This window comes from Pinus tabuliformis, chromosome 5_1, assembly GCF_031772625.1.
Source record: "Pinus tabuliformis cultivar Carrire ecotype Pingquan chromosome 5_1, CPIR1, whole genome shotgun sequence".
NCBI lineage: Eukaryota > Viridiplantae > Streptophyta > Pinopsida > Pinales > Pinaceae > Pinus > Pinus tabuliformis.
In genome coordinates this window covers 328,359,071-328,375,450 of record NC_142305.1, presented here as the reverse complement: position 1 = coordinate 328,375,450, position 16,380 = coordinate 328,359,071, and positions in this window count along the sequence as shown.

The following is a 16,380-nucleotide window of genomic DNA, read 5'->3' as shown; positions in this document are numbered from 1 at the left end:
TTAGGAGAAAAATATTCAGTGGATGGAATCTGAACATTATCTTCAGGACCATCTTTCCTTGGCAGCACATACAATCTTCCTCTTGAAGTCTTTCCTTGTTGATATACATTCAAAATTGATCCTCCACTTGGAAATCATGATCAAACTGATGCTTAATATGCCTTGCTTTATACTTGGATTTGCTTTCCTCAAGCTAATCTTGTACTCGATGAATTGGATGCATTTGTGCAATTAATTGCTTGGCTTTTTTCACATCACTATGCCCATCTACTGCAAAATATTTACCAAAGATAAAATAAAAAAGAGACTTTGAAAAATAGCCCAAACAAGCTTCAAATGAAAATAATTGCGCAGATGAGTGCTTGACACAATTGTGGCATGCTAGATGTAATGAAAATACTCATCCCAAAGTTTAGGATTCTTACCACAATATCCATGTAGTAAATGCATCTTTTTACAATATGTCATGAATTTGACTCTCAAATTCCCATACAAATTTTCTTAACAACAATCCCAAATAACATAACATACCAGAAAACACTGTTGCATATAAGCGATTTATTTACAACATCACATTTACAAAATATCTAGCTATGGGAATATGAAACATGTGTAATACCAAAATAAATGCAGTATTTAGTTAGAAAAATAGTCCAACCATTTCTTACCAAACCAAGCTAGGGAATTTTCTTTCTGCATTTCACTTTCTTCTAGAACAACTTCAGGGATGGTTATGGCGTGCCTCACACATTCTTCTGCCTTCCCTTTCTCAGGTGATTTCATGACCTATTTTTCCTTATTTGGATGCATATGTGGATGAAACTTCCAACATTTCTTGATGCAATGGCCACTCATATTGCAATGAGTACAAAAGTGTTTGGGAGCATTTCTTGGCAAAAATTTCTTTGAACTTGGAAGAGGATTTTCCCTCTTGGTCCCACTTCCAATTGACATATTCATTTTCTTGACTATGCTTTCTTTTTTTGGCACTTTTCTACACAATGGTTAGGTGCACGATAAAAAGTGCAAGGAAAAATATTCCACAAAATTCTATTCAAATCATCATGTTGTTCATAGTCATAGAAAGCCTTTGAATAATAAAGATGTTTATACCTTTTCTGATGGTCCTTTCGATTATGTTCCTGTCAAGGAGAACTTGACTTGGTTATTCCTTTGAAGCACTCACCTCTCTTTGGATATGTTTTTCCATCAACATCATCATCATGACATGATACTCCAACTTGCAAGAGTTCTTTCTTCACAAATTTCACACTTGAAGAATTCTTTGACTTTTCATCTTTGGAGCATTCTCCAACTTCATCTTGAACATAGCGCAATCCTTCATGTTGAGGTTGTGGACTCACCTGAATAGGATTAATGATTCCATGACTATGAATTCCAAGTCCCTTACCTCTGTACCCCAATCCGATAAACAATTTCATACCAATACCCTTGGTATGTTTCTCAAATGATGCAAATTAAGTGTGATCATTGTTAAGAGAATGAACTGAACAAGAAGTATCTTTTACCTCCTTTTTTGCTTGTGACTCTTGGTCCTCTTCCTAAAGCTTAGCCATCTCCTCCTTCTCCTCTTTTGTAGACGAAGTGGTAGATGCAGACGCAAGGAAACCACTCTAATGATTTAACATATAAGCAATGTTCTTCAACTGACATAGGGTACACTCATCAATCATTCCATGACCACAAATTTGTAGAATCTTGGGAGAAGATTTAGTGGTTGAAAATTCCCCAATTTTCTCTTTAATGCCATTCTGCAACATCAAGCACAACTTCTTTTCATCCTCTACTGCTTCTAATAATATTCTCAATTCCATTTTCTCCACTTGGAGAGAAGAATTCATCTCTTCTAGCTCTAAGAGTCTTGCATGCTGCAAAATTTCACCCATGCTTGCAATTTGGTGAGAACCTTCTCTGATACCACGTGATCTAAAAATGGAACTCGATCATCCTCTAACACTTTTCAAGTTAGATAAATATGGGTCTTTAAACATTCACTTAGATTGTAACTTATTAAATTGTGAATAATTAGTTTTCAATGAACTTAAAGATGAGATATAATCACATGCATTCTAACATGGTAAAAATGAACAACCATGTGATAATAGAGTTCACCCCTCTTGGGTTGCATATCCAGGATCTGCTCCAATTGATAGGCTTCTTTATTGATCTCAACAACAAAGAGAGTACATTACAAATCTTTTTAACTCATAGAGTAACTTCCTTCTAGAGTGGAACTTGTTTCTCCTACAAAGAAACGTTCTCCTTTAGAGAACTCTCACTCACAAGTTGACTCAACAACAATGAAAATGATGGTGTCAAAGGAAAAAGAAATCTCTCAAAGAATGTGGCAACAAGTCCTTATACTCATTCTAAGATCAAAAGCATAAAACCAACTACTTCATCATCAAGTGTTGAAATGGTATTTTCCCTCTATCAAACTAGGAATAGAATGAAAATGGTTGTGCTCTAATGGAGAAAAAATTATTGCAACTACGTATGGAAGACTTGAAAACCTTGTCCAGGTTGTTTCCATGCTAAAAAGGTCTCCATATGGCTTCAAATCAATCTCTGGCTACAACACAAAAGGAATTGGCTCTGAAAAAAGTCCAACATACAGTGATCAAATCACAAAATTGATGCTGCCATTATGTTCATAACACCTCAAAACCCTTGTTTAGGCTCTTCTTAGGCTCAAAAAGGCGGAAGAATGACCAAGTTCGGCCTATTTCTCCATTTTCCTGCTATTTATCATGCAAATTTGTAAAATTGGCTAACTATGCGACAAAATCCACCTTTTCGTTAACCGTCGAGCGACAATTTTGCCTGGGACTGGCGTTGACTCTGTTGTAAATGGTGCAATTTGTTTCTTCGTTTAAATGCGCCATAAGGCCTTAAGCTCCAATTTTTTAGCCCCCAACAATGGTCACATGGCTACATATGGTCGGGGGCTGGGCTAACTGCCCACCCTTGCCGACTAAGCCCTCCTCTTCGTAGGTTGTGGTCACCTTCCCCCACTACTATAGCCTCCATGCTGTGGTTTCAAATGGTGTAATATGACATGGGTCTGGGGCTAACCGCTCGACCCCTCCCCAAAATACACCATTACAACAGTTAAAATATAAACGACAAAATTCATATGTTAAGAACTAAAGCGGTGGCATTGTGGTAAAGTGTTGGACTGTTGCGTGAGAGGTTTAAGGGTCGAACACCATCGAGGCCAGTTGACCCTTATAATTTTTTTCCCAATTTTTGAGGGCCACATGGTGCCCTCTCATTGGGCCATGTGCCACTTAAAAACCAATCAACTAATCAAAATGTGACACCTTAACCTGTACGACACTGGAATGTGGAAACATATGATTTGTCTGTTGCACATCGTTCCCTACATAGTCACTTGATGACATCACTATACGACCTACTGACTCAACCCTGCAAGTTGACTTTTTAACTTTTTTCCAAAAACTTCAAAACATGATAAATTTTGCATATAGTGTAAGATTGAGGCAATTCAAGCGTCATTGGAATCAAAACAATGAGATCTACGATTTGGCACTAGTTTTGGGCATTCATATCACTTTGAGTTTTGAGCAAATTTTGATCCCCTTGATCATTTTGGATGATTCCTCTCCACTAGGAAGCTTTTGGACCACCAAAAGCCCGTTTCTACTCTTCAAGTAAGTTAGGATACAACTCCTTCACTTTCCTGATATTAACCCACTTTGCGTTGATTGGATTGGTTCCTTTGAGTCCCACTCGAAGATACTCCACATTGCCTTTGCGTGAAGTTCTAATCCTCCTGTCAAGAATTGAGTCTCCTTGAAACTCATCTAAAAATTCAGGAAAAAAATATTGAATACATGGAATCTGAATGTTCTCTTCATGACCATCTTTCCTTGGTGGCTAATACAATCTTCATATTGAAGTCTTTCCTTGTTGATATACATCCAAACTTGATCTTCCACTTGGAAATCATGATCAAACCTGTTATCACTTACTGCGAAATTGTTCAAATGGTACCAAATGATGTCGAAAGAATGAAAAATAGTAGAGAATATTGTAGTCATCTTCCAAGCCGCAGAAGGACTCAATGCCTACATTTGACCCTCTCTGGTAGAAAGTGCTATGAACAAGCTTTCCAAAGACATGTGGAAGTCCAAAAATGGGCTCTTGGATCAAAAGATATGGTATGTTGAAGTTTCAAGGATTAAATGCTCAGGAAGGAAATAATATTGGTGATCACATATAAGAGGTCCAAAATATAGGACATCACATATCAGAGGTCCAAATATATTGGCGATCACAACATCAGAGAATCAAATATATTGACAATTGCATATCGCAGGTTAGGCATACCAGTGCATTGCAACATCAGAGCATCAAGCGTATCAGCGTTTCACATATTGTAGGTCCTTAGGCATCTGAGATTGGCAGTCACAACATCAAAGCTCAGAGGAGATTGGAACATCGGCAATCAGAGGATCAAAACTTCTGAAAGTGCAAACCTTTAAAAAGTTGCGATATTGTTAAAAACTGCCAGGGAGCGCTGATAAGGATTAACAAAGGATTTCATCGCAAAACCAAAGGCGGATGATTCATTTTCTCTCTCCTCTTACAAGACATGTAGCAACTTATGATTGGTTTTGATAAGCTACACATGGCATCATATGATTGGTTCCGATAAAGCTATAGTGGCATCTGATGTCAGCATGATGTGGCGGTACAACATGACACGTGGCAGGAAGTTTTGACATTTTGAGGGGGCCTAAGGGGACAAATCTGGGTGACATGTGTCACCACTCATGAGGTGCCACGTGGAGTGATGACCTCATATCGGAGGTCGCATATTAGAGGTTGAGGATGTCGGTGCTTTATAAAAGTTGGGAATTGAAAAAGTACTGATAAGGGGGCTCCAATATTAGGGTTGGCACATGGTCGAGAAGAACTTATAGAACCAAGGGTGCTAAGCTCTAACAAAGGAAAAACGACATGAACAAAATGCCCTAGTGTCTTAAGGCTAAGCCTCCGATCACCGGACCTAGTCCCATGGAGGAAAATAGAAAGGGGCCAAGGACATTAGAACTCTGTTTGCGTAATGTATTTAGGAATAAAAGTCCCGATGAGTAAAAGCTTTGATATAACACTATTGCAATAATATAGGACATATTGGGCTCCGATAGTGTAATACAAAGAGTTATGATATGGATGGGTTGGAAATTGTAAGATTGAATGCAGGAATAGAGAAGTTGGTCTCAGAAGTAATGGCAACTGTCAAAGATCGCTAGGTCAACGCAGCGAGGACCATGATCCACATGAAAGAGTGTTGGGTCTGCCTTTCGGTGATACAATCCATCTCAGTGCTTCGACGCACGTGTTCAGTGAGTAAGTGGAGGTATGGGACTCAAAAGAAGTGTGCAGGTCACCTAAGAATTAATTTCTTAGCATGGAGCTCCACGCAGTCAGGTAATTAAATACTTCACGGTCAATCTCTGTTTATGCACTATGGAAAGCAACTGACAGTTGATTGCTGCCAGCTCCACAGAGTGGGGAATTCAAGCAGTTAAGGCGAAAGAAATAGGTGAACCAGACAAATAACTAAAGAGGAACATTGTGGTAGAGACGTGGCCTGATCAGAGGCCATCACAGGAATGGCAGGGAGATATTTTCCTCAACCATCATTCAATTTTCCTGATTTCTTTTATTCTTTAATTTCTGCATTTTAAAGAAAGGAATCAAATCCTTTGTAATGTTTTGGGAAGTAGACCTTCTCATGCCAAGACAACTAGTTGATTAGACAGTTGGAGCTTGGATGAGATATTTTGTAACTGCTTTCAAAGCTTCCCCTCTCCTTATAAATAGAGTTAAGACAGGTTCTAGAATTCTGCACCCAAGAGGTCCAAATTTTGTGGTTCCACTTTGGTTCAATTTCCTTATTCATGTGTTGATCGGACATGTATAATTGTTAAATGTAATGGACTTGTGATTTGGACTCCATATTCAAGGATTAATGAAGCAATTTTGTTGATTCCAATCAAAGCAATGCACAATATGTTTTCCCCTTTGTATATCACTTCATGTATGTCTTTCCTCCTTTGAAATCATGTAATGAAGCTGCTGGTTTCACTCTCATTCATGGTTGTATGTTTGTTGCTAAGTAGTAAAAGTACTTGTGTAAAAATATATTTACTTGTGTTATTTGATAGCCCTAGTACTTGTATGTAAACACAGATTTATTTATGCTAATTGGTGACAAATGTATTCATGAGGCATAGAGCTTGAGACCTTAATTCACACTCCATTTTTTCTACATTTTCACCTCCTCACTCTTCCATATTATTAGGGGAATTTTGAGGTCTAAAATGGGCCTCCTAAGGAAATTATAAAATAATAGTGGAAATAATAAAATAATTTTAGATTACATCATCAAATTTTAGAGGAAAAAAAGAAAAAACTATTTTTTGAACTCGTATTTTCAAATTATTTCCGTGGGTTTACTCAAATTTCGAGTGGAAACACTCACTGGATTCAGAATTTGATTCCTCATCCAAGGAGTACCCATGTTGTATACTTTTGATGGACCCTGGTACACGAAAAATGAGAAATACATGAAAAACGTGATAACAATCATGTTTTTTTTTTTTTTTTTTTTTTTTTTTTTTTTTTTTCATGTATTTCTCATTTTTCTTTTAGTAGGGTCCATCAAAAGTATGCAACATGGATATTCCTTGGATGAGGAATTAAATTTTACATCCAACGAGTACTCCCACTCAAAATTTGAGTAAAACCTTAGGGAGATAAGTTGAAAATACGAGTTGAAAAAGTAATTTTATTATTTTATTTTACTTTTTTACTCCAAAAATGGTGAGTCATCCCCCATGGTTGACATCATCATCTTGAATCCTATTGGTTCTTATAAATTTTATTTTTGTTGTACATTTTTCTTAGGAGGCCCATTTTAAACCTCAAAATTCCCCTAATGTCTAGTGGAGATTGTTGCCTAAGATTCTGTGCTATGTCCAACCCTCTGCATTTATTGACATTTCTCTTTGAGATTAGCCATACCCACCAGTGTTTGTTTGCTTGAGTTTACCTTGGTGAAGGGCTATTGAACCAAGCCCCGAATTATCCCCTTTCCAATTACTTGACATATGGAGTGCAGTAGAATGCCCTTAGAAAATCTTCAAATGCACTCCTCTTGGATGCCCTAGGCACTGGTCTCCTATCAACCTAGAGGCTGTCTCTAGGAGGCTTCTATATATTCTGAAGGACTTGTGTGATTGGAGATAGAAAAAGCTACAACAAAACCAATTCTTAACATGCCTTGCTTTGTATTTGGATTTTCTTTCCTCAAGTTGCTCTTGAACTCCTTGATGCACTTGTTGCATTTGTGCAATGAAATGCTTGGCTTTGTCGACATCATTATGTCCATCTACTGCAAAATATTTACCAAAGATAAAATACAAAATAGACTTTGGAAAATAACCCAAACAAGCTTCAAATGAAAATACTTGCATAGATGAGAGCTTGACACAATTGTGGCATGCTAGATGTAATGCAAATGCTCATCCCAAAGTTGAGGATGTGTAATAGCCCCGGGTTAAAATTTCATGTAATAAAGTTAATAAAGGCAAAATATGACCAAGGTCATGGGACACATTATCGAAGCTGAATGTTGGAAAAAATGTCATAGTGGGTGTTCATTTGGTTTATTATGGCTAAGGGGAAATTGGAAAAGGAAATGACAAAGGCATTTGAAAAGGCAAAGAGACATTAATTAACATTTATTTATGAAAGTAACAGAAAATAGGAGAAAAGGAAGGTGAAAGGACACAAGTTTCATGTGAGAAGGAAATTGAAGGAAAAATAGAGAAAAATGAAGAAAATAGAGGCCTCAATGATAAAAATGCTTTTGAGGATCAGTTCACAACCTTTTACAATGATAGCTTGGAGCTCTCTCTCTATTATCTCTGTCTCATAATCTCATACACTTAGAGAATTCTTGGAGCACTATAGCATTGGATAAGGAAGAAAAGGAAGGGAAAGAAAGCAAAGGAAAGCAAGGATCAAGCAAGGAAAATGTTGGATCAAGCAGCTACAACAATAATACTGACATGTATCGAGTTGCATGTATGATTTCCTTGCTAGTTTGTGCATGCATGGTACATGGATGTGTGTATTTTGTTCTCTTGTTTTCATTGGCATGGGTTTTTCCAGGGGTGACAATGGTTCCAACCTTTCTTTTTCATTTCCGGATAGCCATGGTGTGATGGGGTTCTTTTGCTTGGTTGAGTTGGATTGCCAGATGGTTTTGAAACTAAGTGGGGTGGTCTTAGGAAAATTCCCAAAGACCTAGGAATCCCTTGACCGGTAAATGGTGGGATACACAGTAAATCCTGAGGGTAGATACATGAAACTTCCTCATGGTTTAGGTCGAGAGATCCAGAGGCATCCATGATTCTTTAGGGCCTAGTGATCCCTTGAATAGTAGATGGTGGGATTGCCGTAAATCTTGGTAGTGTATGTTTATTATTTGGGCCTAGGAATCCGTTGACCGGTATATGGTGGGATTGAGGTAAAGCCTGGTAGTGTATGCTTATTATTTGGGCTTAGGAATCCCTTGACCAGTATATGGTGGGATACACAGTAAAGCGTGGTTGTATAGATGAGGGTTTCAGGCCTATAAATCCCTTGAACGGTAATGGAAGGATACACAATAAAATGTGAGAAGCCCTGGTTGGTTTTGTTGTGAGTCCCACATTCATGCTTGGAATGTGGCATAAGGGTGATTGGATGAAAGAAATATTTGGTTCAACCCAATATATGGTCTGGTGGTACGTGGAAGTCCCTGACTTAGTTGGATTTTCCATATGTTAATAAGAGTTCTTTTCCGATTGTATTTCATGAGTAAATGTACTTGATATTATGTGGCTTTGATGGCTATTATGTCATTGTTATTATTCTGGTTATATGCCGGTTATAAGCATGGTTTTATGATAGACTTGAGTTATGGCTCTCATCATGATTTGGTTAGTAAATGAATGTTAATGAATGTATGACCTAATAGATGATAATGCAACTATTATATGAGAGCATCAGACCTTCTTAAAAATTCTTAGATAAGTATGAGACCCCTATGTTCAGATGTGTATTTATGACATGTAGATTTCATGTTCATCATGTGTTTGACAAAATGTATGTCATGGTTAAGGCCTAGTTAGGTTGATTCGGATTTAAACAGGAATGCAACAAATTACAGATATAACCATAAATACAGAGATGCAACAGAAATAATACTTCATTTCATTAATGTAAAATACTGAAATATGCTTACAAATAGAAATGGAAATAAACTAGCTCGGGCGATGGTATCTTATCTTTGAGGAGAGATGTGGCGGCTACATGCCTCTGAACTGTCTTACAATGAGGTTCAAAGGCCTATTTATTGTTGGGAAACAATGGAAAACCCTAAACATCCAAAAACCTAACCCTAGGAGATGAAGCGCCAAACTATGGGCCCCGTTTTGGGTAAATTGGTACATCAATTTCCCGGGGTCGTAACTTTGGCATACGATCTCCGTTTGACATGCATAATACCTCGTTAGAAATATATATCCAAGGAATACAAATTTGGCATGAGAAAAATTGGTCCATGGACTCATGTTGCTCCCATTTTTCCCAAAAAATGTTGTTTAGGGCCTCAAAACGACTCCGGAAATTCAGGACTCGAAAAACTGCTAAAAATAGTAAACTGTGCTACAATTAAGGAAACTAAAAAACTGAAAGAAACAATGGTGGGGGTCCAAGTGGAATTGGCGGGTGGCCACCAATATCCACCTAGATCATAGGTCAAGTTCTTGTCTAAGTTTTGTATGGAAGGCTTTTTCCCTATTCCATTTATCATTTCTGAGAGTTTCATTAAGTTCTAGGCAGTGGCTGGGAGACTAGCCCTAAAAAGTTCCTCAATTCTCATGGTCGTAGACATATAAATAGGTGAAAAAGACTACAGTCGATCCCTTATATGCTTATGCATGCGAATGTAGGGTTATACTTGAATTTCAACAGTGTTGTGCCAATGTTTGGGAGTCTAGGACAAAGAAACAGACGTTTAACGCAAGGTTTGGGCACTTGGAAGGGTGGTTTAGCCCTTTTGAGTCCTGTCGCACTTGAGGTAGGTCAGTAAGGTTTTGGTTTTGTCGATTCCAATTCCTTAAGGTGATCTAGGAGGTTGATTCATATCATAGTAACTCTTCATCACATGATTACCCTGATAGATCAGTTAACTTGGGTAAATGTAGGATGAGGGTGTTACATGGTGCTTACCACAATATCCATGAAGGAAATTCATCTTTTTACAATATGTCATGAATTTGACTCTCAAATTCCCATACAAATTGTCTTAAAAAAAAGCCAAAATAACATAACATGCCAAATAAAACATTGTTGCATATAAATGATTTATTCACAACATCAATTTTACAAAATATCCAATTGTGGGAATATGAAACATGTGTAATAGAAAAGAAATGCAATATTTAATTGGAAAAATAGTCCAATCATTTCTTATCCAATCAGGCTAGGGATTTTTCTTTCTACATTTCACTTTCTTCTAGAACTACTTCAGGGATGCTTATGACGTGCCTCACAAGTTATTCTGCCTTCCATTTCTCAAGTGATTTCATGACCTGTTTGTTCTTCTTTGGATGTAGATGTGGATGCAACTTCCAACATTTCTCGGTCCAATTCCCACTCATATTGCAATGAGTACAAATTTTTTTGGGAGCATTTATTGGAAAAAATATCTTTGAACTTGGAAGACGATTTTCCTTGGTCTCACTTCTAATTGACATATTCATTTTCTTGATTAGTGTTTTCTTTTTTTGGCACTTCGCTACACAATGGTTAGGTGCACGACAAAAAGTGCAAGGAAACACATTACACAACATTCTATTCAAATCATTATGTTATTCATAGTCATAGAAAGCCTGAATAATCATGACATTTCGTCCTTTTGATTATGTGCCTGTCGAGGAGAACTTGATTGATGAGGAGAAATTGACTTGGTTCTTCCTTTGAGCACTCACTTATATTTGGATATGTTTTTCCATCAACATCATCATCATGACAAGATCCTCCTTCAAATTGCAAGAGTTATTTCTTCACAAATTTCACACTTGAAGAATTATTTGACTTTGCATCTTTGGAGTATTCTCTAACTTCATCTTGAACATAGCCCAATCCTTCATGTCGAGGTTGTGGAATCACCTCAATAGGATTAATGATTCCACAACTATGAATTCCAAGACCCTTACCTTTGTTCCCCATTTCGGTCAACAATTTCATACCAATACTCTTTGTATGTTTCTCAAATGATGTAAAATAAGTGTGATAATTGTTAAGAGAATGAACTAAACAAGAATTATCGTTTACCTCCTTTTCTACTTGTGACTCTTGGTCCTCTTCCTGAAGCATAGCCACCTCTTCCTTCTTCTCTTTTCTAGACGAAGTGGTAGATGCAGACTCAAGGAAACCACTCTTGTGATTTAACATATAAGAAATGTTCTTCAACTGACATAGAGTACATTCATCAGCCATTCCATGACCACAAATTTGTCAAATCTTGGGAGAATTTTCGGTAGACGAACCTTCCCTAGTTTTCTCTTCAATGAAATTCTGCAACAACAAGCACAACTTCTTCTTTTCATCTTCTACTGCTTTGAGCAATCGTCTCAATTCCATGTTCTCCACTTGGAGAGAAGAATTCATCTCTTCCAATTCTAAGAGTCTTTCATGCTGCAAACCTTCACCCATGCTTGCAATTTGGTCAGAACTTGCTCTGATACCACATGATCTGAAAATGGAACTTGATCATCCTTTGACACTCTGCAAGTTAGATAGATATGGGTCTTTAAACATTCACTTAGATTGTAACTTATTCAAAGGTGAATAGTTAGTTTTCAATGAACTTAAATATGAGATAGAATCACATGCATTTTAGCATGTTAAAAATGAACAACCATGTGATAACAAAGTTCATCCCTCCTAGGCTACATCTCCAGGCCCTACTCCAATTTTTAGGCCACTTTATTGATCTCAAAAACAAAGAGAGAGAATTACAAATATTTTTGGATCATAGAGTAGCTCCCTTCTAGAGTGGCACTTGTTTCTCCTACAAAGAAACATTCTCCTTCAGTGAAATCTCACTCACAAGTTGACTCAACAACAAAGAAAGTGATCTCAGAGAATGTGGAACATGTCATTATTCATTTTGAGATCAAAATCATAAAACCAACTACTTCATAATGAAGTGTTGAAATGTTTTTTTCCCTCTAACAAACTGAGAATAGACTAAAAATGGTTACTCTAATGGAGAAATAGATGCTACAACTACGTATGGAAGGCTTGAAAACCCATGTCTAGGCTGTTTCCATGCTCAAAATTCTCTCCATTTGGCTTCAAAACGATATATGTTTGCAATAAAAAGTGAATTGGCTTTGAAAACGTCCAATATACAATGATCAAATCATAAAACTATGCTACGATTGTGTTCAGAACACCCAAAAACCCCTTTCTAGGCTCTTCTTGGGCTAAAAAAGGCTAAAGAATGACCAAGTTAGGCCTCTTTCTCCATTTTGCTGCTATCTGTCATGCAAATTTGCAAAACTAGCTAACTGTGCGACGAAATCGACCTTTTTGTTAACTACTAAGTGACTATTTCGCGTCTGACTGGTGCTAATTCTGTCGCAAATGGCGAAATTTTTCGCCGCTTTTAAATGCGCCATAAAGCTTTAAGCTCTGATTTTCTAGCCCCCAATGATGGTCACATGCCCACATATGGACGAGGGCCGGGCTAACTTCCTACCTTCACTGACTAAGCCCTCCACTTCGCTGGTCATGGTCACATTTTATTTAATATGGCCGGGGGTCGAGGCTAACCACCCATCCCCACTGCTGTAGCCTTCGCGTTGTGGTTTCTATGGTGTAACATGACCCGGGGCCAAGGCTTACCGTCCAAACCCTCCCCCCAAACTCATCATTACAACAAGTAAAATATAAACAAAAACATTCATATGTCAAGAAACAAAGTGGTGGCATGGAGGGTTAGTGTTGCACTTGTTAGTATCTTATATTCATAGTAATCAAAAAACAAGTTTTGTCTTTCAAAATTATTTGGTAGATGTCTAAAAGATTGAGCTTTGATCTCTAGAAATCAAGCTATTTTTTCTACTATAGAATAAATTTTCATTATTAAATGTAATTATGTCAAAGTGTGTGAAAATTCATGAAAATAGTCATTGATGTTTGAGAGGTTGAGTATGTTGGGTCTAAGGTCATGTTTCATGAAAGAATCTTGAGCAAGGTCATGCTGTCATGTCTTGTCATTATGAGCACATATTTGTAGGGTATATTAAGTCAGTTAGGGTGTCAAATCTTGATCAGTCATGATATCATTACCGATACAACAATTAGAAGGACAAGTGCCGCGCTTCTGACAAAGTGTTCGCTTTCATTATTCAAGTTCAAATCGCAATCATTGCCCATAAAATCCACACTCAGCCACCTTGGGAGTTTGAATGCATGGTTTATCTTTAGAAAAATCTCATAGCTCTTCATTTCTTCATCAGAAACTTGCTATATGGTGTTTTGATGTCGCTGCGCAAAGGAGGCAGGGGATTTTTGCTGCACTCATAGACAGTCGCTACACTCACACACAGGCGTTGTGTTCTTTCAAAACAAAGGTCAATTTTCCTATCGAGGTGAAAATTATTGTCTTGTTCAAAGCCTTGGTTTTGTATGACTTTAAAATTGCATCCACGTGCTTAGAGAATACCTTAGAACCTTCCAAATTTCGAAATTTTATGCTTGTTGCGTTTTCTGCACATTCACTGCATTTTACTTGTCCACTGCGTTTTTATGTTTTATCCTTGCAAAACAGCCAAGTTCTTGTCTGCATCATTCATATGGAAAATTTACCATGTCATGGAAGTAAATTGAATCCTCTTACTTGATATTCGCGTTCCTCAAAGGTGATTGAGTTTGTTTTATTTTTTATTTATTTTTTATGCGATGTGCTTCTCGCGCTGAACCTGTGTTTTTTAAATTATTCCACTGGGAACAAGCATATAATAGTTCTTTTTGGGTTTTTGAGACGTAACTTCTATTGATTGACCTGTTTCATAGGGTTTTCCATTATCAATTGTTACAAAACCGTATTATGGAGCTCCTTTTCATCATTACCATCCTGATTGCTGAACAAGATACCCTACACTGAGATTGCATTTTGAAATCCCCAGAGTATACCTTTGCTGTAAAAAACCATGTCAACTCCAGAGGGAAGGAGACATAAGGGAGGTTCCATTGTCAGGTTTGAACCCCAAGACCTCACATTCATCAATGCAGACCCATCAATCATATTTTCCTTTGAGCAAGTTGGATGTATCAAATTCTATGAAAATATTCAAGGGTATAATGTAGAGCTCACTAAGGAGTTTGCTATGAATTTTAATGGGTTGGAGGTTAAGGTTGGAGAGCTCACCTTTCCAGTTTCAGATGTCACAATATCAGCTGCAATAGAGATTCCCCTTCAGGGAGAGAAATGGTTCAAGGGCATGCCTCTTGATATTTCCAATTATAAAGAATTTATGAAGCCTGAGTATAAAGATAAAGGGTATGAATCTATTGTCCCTGAGGAGTATTTACTTGACCACCGAAACAAGATTTTGAAAGATATTCAGATGTATTTACCTGTGAGGGTAGGCTTGGGGGGATATACCAGTACCATTTTAGACTTTTGATGCATTTTATAAGGAAGAGCCCTGTCTATTTAGGAGTCTCAGAAAAATGGCAGACAAAGTGCAGGGAAAACAAAGTCAAGTGGAACCTAGCCTTTTCCACTTCTCCTTAACTAAATTATTGGTGTTGGAGGAGCTAAATAAGAGAAATCAATCATGGTAGTCATTTTTGGATTCTTCAAATCTAGTAGCTAACTTACCAACTAGCTCTAGCAGTAAGAAAGAGACACCCTCCGTAGTGGAAAGTAACATTCAATCACCAACAAGAAGCTATGTGAAAAGGCCTTCAATTGCAGTTCATTCATAAGAGAAAAATAAAGGTAAGAAGTTGCATTTTCCTTGTGAAGAAGTGTTTGTCACCAAGAAGCCCCTTACTAGATTTTTTGAAAAGAATTTTCCCTTGGAGCAGACATTTGAAGCCATGGAAACTATATTAGAATATGATGTTATTGATGATAAAGACAAAGATATTGCATAGTTACAAGAGCAACTAAAGAAGGCCCATATGGTTATTGCACAATTGCAACAAGATAATAGGGAATTGAAGAAGGTAACTATAGAAAGGATAGCTAAAATTAATGGGGAAGAACCAGTGACAAAGAATGCACTAGTTATTACCAAATCCAAGGGAAAAGAAAAGATAGTAAAAGAGGATATTAAGGAGGCAGAAGCTCCAACAACTAGAGTCACTAGATCTTCAGCCAAAAAACTACAGATTCAGGAAGAGAAAACAATGCAAGAAGAAGAGAAGACAAAGATAGACGAGGGAAAGAATACCTTTAACAAGTTTATGATGCAATTTAGGAATGCTCATAGTGAGATTTCTGAGCTCAAGCAGCAGGATGAAATGGCTAGGAAAAAGATGAGTGATCTTTTGGACATCTATCAACCAACAATGGATAATGCCAAATATATGTTGAAGAGGTCCCTTCCACTACATAGGCAGCTAAAGAATATATGCAGGAAGAATATTACCATGAGGAAGGAGTTAAGGGATACCAAAAAATAGTTGAAAGAGATGCAGGAGAAGGATAGAGGTAAATTGGACCTGTTGGCTGAAGCAGCCAAAGTTTGAATGCTGGAACAAGGTAAAACAAGGCAGTTTTGATTTTTGTTGTTTTTGCCTAAGTATGCTTGTTTAATGGGGTTGAGGTTAAAGATGATTATATTTTGCATGAATTCCCTCTTGAAAACATAGTTAGTCAGGATTCTTAAGTCACTTTCAAAAGAAGCATGTTATGAAACCAGCTCAAGAAAAGATAGAAAAGATAGATCAACGCCTTAGAATTCAGCCTCTTCGAGGGGGCAACCTCCTTTACATTACATAAGTGAAAAATTCTTGGATTATTCAAATGACAAAACCTCCTTTCTATATATAGGAGTCTAAGGAGTCACAATATAATCCAGCCGACCTAACAATAATAATATAAAGCCACAAAAATAACAATAGAGGGATTCTATGGGGCACAGTAATAACAATATGGGGGCAATAGGGGCACAACAATATTAATAAGGGGTATAACTACAATAGTAATGGGGTACTCACTAGTATTATAGGGACCCAACATGCCCC